Consider the following 4,138-nt stretch of genomic DNA (forward strand, 5'->3'; position numbering starts at 1 on the left):
CTGGGCCCCTGGCGGCACGAACTGCGCTGCTCCATCGAACGCCACCACGGCGGCATCCAACTCCGCCCGGCCCACGTCTGGCGCCGTCACTTGGGCCACCGGGGGCACGGAATGTGCCACCCCCACAGACACCACCGCAGCCATATCCGGTTACTCCCAGCTTGTCGTGGTTGTGGCCGCCTGCTCGACAACCACCAAGGGCACAGGTGCCACTGTGGACGTCGCCGGACCAGCCAACGAAGCCACAGCGGCAGCGTCACTCCTGCCCAAAATAGGGGTGACACCGGGTAGCGTGATCCATCCCTCCTGAAGGGCAAGGCTCTTCCCAGGCGTTGGCCCCAAAGGGTGGCCCTGTCGCAAGAATCTACAAAATGGAAAAAGGGCATAAGGTCGGAATGAAAAAATAAAGGAAGAGAACGAGGGGAATCGGTGATGTACTCTGATGCTTTCGGTCGACGGGTATGTTTTGGGGATGAACCCCCGGACCCCTGCTCCAACACATATGGGCAGGACCGTTTCAAGCCTGCCCCCTACTCCAACGTAGGGGAGCTCGCCTCTCTCGCCTCCGTGGGCGCGGCACCAGAGCCGCTCCCCTCCATCGGCTCATGGGGCACGGCGCTAGAGACGCCCCCCTCCATCATCTCATGGGGCGTGGCATTAGAACCGCCCCCCTCCGCCAGTACCTTGAGGACGGCCTTGGATCCATCCCCTCCCATCCACAGATCCACCGCCGGCACCCCGCGGGTGACAGCGGATCCTCCGGCTCCCGCCGGACCCAGAGGCAGGCCCGGCTCCACTATCCCCGCGGACTCACTTCCCTCCACGTGGAATGGAAGGGGTCCCTACAGGGACAGTGAGTCCTCGTTCACCAGGTCACCCCAATCCACATCGGCTGTCTTCTCATCATCGTCGTCGTCGTCATCACTACTAGTCTCCTCTCCTCGATCACGAGCTTGCTGCTTCCGTATCGCCTTCTTCTTCACGAGCTCCCTCGTCTTCTTGTCCCAACCAGCCAGGGTGTGATTTGCTGCCGCCCAAGCTGGGTCCTTCGGCAGTGGAACCGGGCTATTCTTGAAGAACAGTCCCCTTGGCTGATCCCGCTATCCCACGGTTAGCATCAGAGGATCGGAAATTTCAAGCGAAAAGAGGAGCAAGGGAAAAGAAAACTTACAAAGTCAACAAACCCCGGCTCTGGCCACATTGGGGGATGCCCCTACACCAGGTACACAAAGTTGAGGACGGTGCTAACGGAGTCCTTCATGGGCTCCATCGCCTCCTTAATGTGCTGTGCCACCTCAGAAGGAGGGAGCGCTTCGTCGGTGAGCGTCGCCCCTTCGAACGATGCTTCATGCACCATCTGATATAGGGGAAGCGTGCGCGCCATCAGTGGCGCAACCCTCCTCACGTGGTAGGCACCACTAATCCCTGACCCCTTCACACCCCTCTAATTTAGAGTTCGGAGGGCAGCGAGAAGGTCGTTGAGATGTTTCTTGGCCTTGGCCTGAACGCCCCACCCCCATGACTCCAGGGCCTCCAAGATGTAGCGCCTAGTGAAGGCCGGTAAGGGAACGGTGGCGTCGTTCTTGACATAGAACCATTGTGAATGCCACCCCTTGTCAGAGGTGGTCAGACGCATCAACGGATACACCCCCGCCCGGGGTGTTGTGGAGGTGGATGCTGGCGCACCCCACTGGCGCGTGAAGATCTTGCTTCCCGACCCGCCTCTTCACAAGATTGATGGCAAAGAGGTACCGCCACAGGTCAAAGTGGGGATCGATCCCCAAGAACCCCTCACACAGGGCGACGAACGCCGCAATATGTTGAATCCTGTTGGGGTAAGGTGTTGAAGCTCCACCTGGTAGTAGTCCATCAGTCCCCGAAGGAACTGATGGGCGGGCGTGGCGAATCCTCGCTTGTGGAAGTGGGTGAAAGAAACGACGTACCCTTCGGGTGGCTCTGGTTCCCCCTCTTCACCGGGCAGCCGCCACTCCTCGACGATGGTCAATGGGCGAAGGAGGCCTCGGCGGACAAGGCCCTCTAAGTGCTAAGGAGAGATGTTGGATTTATACCCTGGGTCCATTGCGATGGTAGGAGCAGCATGGGGAAGGAGGCAGCAGCGAGTTTGACAGCGGAGGCAGTATGGGTGCAAGAGGCGTAGGCGATTGGCGACGGAGGCTGAGTACGCGAAGGCGAGGAGGCAAAATGCGAAACCCTAGGGGCAAACATCGTGGTTTTATAGGGGCGACGGATGCGAGAAGGGCAACCGTCCGCCTTGATCTCTGAGCCTACCATGTGCACCGCTGCATCACCTCACGGGATACGCGCACACGATCCCTATCCCTTTCCAGAAAATCACGCTGGACGGTTCGCCTTCCCCCGGCGGACCAGGACTCTCTCTCCATCGAGGGGACACGGGTCACAGAGCTTTTCCCTCTGGCCCACCTAGGGTCCCAAAGCCAAAGGCCCATCCCAACGATGGATAGGCCCACAAACTACCGAGACTCAAGGACGCAAGCGTCACCAGGGCCTCGATCCACAGTCAGGTCCCAGCCATGCCGGCATTGAGTAAAATTCTCATGAGCGGAATACCACGATTCCCTTAAAAATATCACGTCGACGAAAAACCAAGTCTTTCAGCCTTACCCGTGAAGGGTCCGATGCTACCCCCCGGGCGACTCTACTCGAATCACCTGGGGGCTTGGGGACTACACCCATCGAGTGCACTCGCGCGCACCCTCTGGCAAATTAACTCCGACAAAATCGAAAACACCCCCCCGGGCGATTTTGTCCGAATCACCTGGGGGCTCGAGGGCTACTGTCGGGGACCTAATACCAGGGTACCCTAGGAGGTGGAACCAATAACCATCAAATGTTAAAAACTCTCATACGGACAAGGGCACCGCTGCATTTCTTGCCCGAATGATGGGAGTTTGGTTTTGCCTCGCCCGACGCCCTTAGGCCAGCTCCGCCTCACCCGTGGGCTAAGGGCTAGACTCCGCCTCGCCCGACGCCCTTGGGCTAGCTCCGCCTCGCCCGATGCCCTTGGGCCAGCTCCGCCTCGCCCGAGGCCTAAGGGCTAGTCTCCGCCTTGCCCGATGCCTTTGGGCTAGCTCTGCCTCACCCGAGGGCTTAGGGATAGACTCCGCCTCGCCCGACCCCCGAGGGTTAGGCTCGGTCTCGCCTGAGGGATAAAGGCTAGACTCTGCCTCGCCCGATGTCCGAGGACGGACCTTGCCTCACCCGATTTCCAAAGACTGGTTTCATCTCGCCTGACAACCTCTCCCCGCTCCCTCATGGTGATAGGTACAGGGTAGGACAAGACGTTCGGGTCAACCGCGGCTTCGAGGACCATACCCTGCGCCTCGGCAGGAAAAGTACTGCCAGGGAACGACGGGATGGGTGCTTTAGACCCTTCCAAGCATAGCAGAGCCTGAATAGTATTGCGGGCGCGTGCTCTTCACCCTACAAAGTTGTAGGCGCCGCCTTCAGCCCTCGGACACAGAACCCGACATAGACATACGACAACCACTATGGTCTAGGAAAGGACTCGCGTCCTCCACAAATGACGGATGTGCTGTCACCACGTTATGGTCCGAAGGGAGCAACGCCCGCTTCATGGCCCCTCGGGTCCACTAGATTGGAGCACTCACTTTGGCCTTCAGACGCCCTCTCCGATCAGAAGGCCTTGCCCAAAGCGCTACTTTGGACCCCGACCCCGCGTCCCTCCGACGGGGACTCATAGGAACTAGAAGGCGTGCGGAGCAAGGCTGGGCAAGGCTCATAAGTCAAAACCACTATACCAGAGTCCATACCCTACGCGGAGCAGTACTCTGTAGCCACCTTGACATTCTACAGTGCATCGATAGTATTATAGGTGCTTACCATTCTCTCGCACCCGCCAGAATAGACAACAAGGCTTGGTAGACGTGAATAACAAGGCTGGGTAGCATACGCACCCTTGCCCTCTCACTTGTAAAGCCGTCCCCTTTATCTATAAAAGGAGATGTGCTTCCTCCAATAAAGGGACCGACTTTTGACAACACAACACACATCGCACACAGTCAAGCTGCTATCAAGCTCTTGGCATCCTTTCGACCTTCCATCAGAGACTGGACATAGGGACATTCAGCCCGAACCA

This window comes from Miscanthus floridulus, chromosome 9 (genome assembly GCF_019320115.1).
Source record: "Miscanthus floridulus cultivar M001 chromosome 9, ASM1932011v1, whole genome shotgun sequence".
Classification (NCBI taxonomy): Eukaryota; Viridiplantae; Streptophyta; class Magnoliopsida; order Poales; family Poaceae; genus Miscanthus; species Miscanthus floridulus.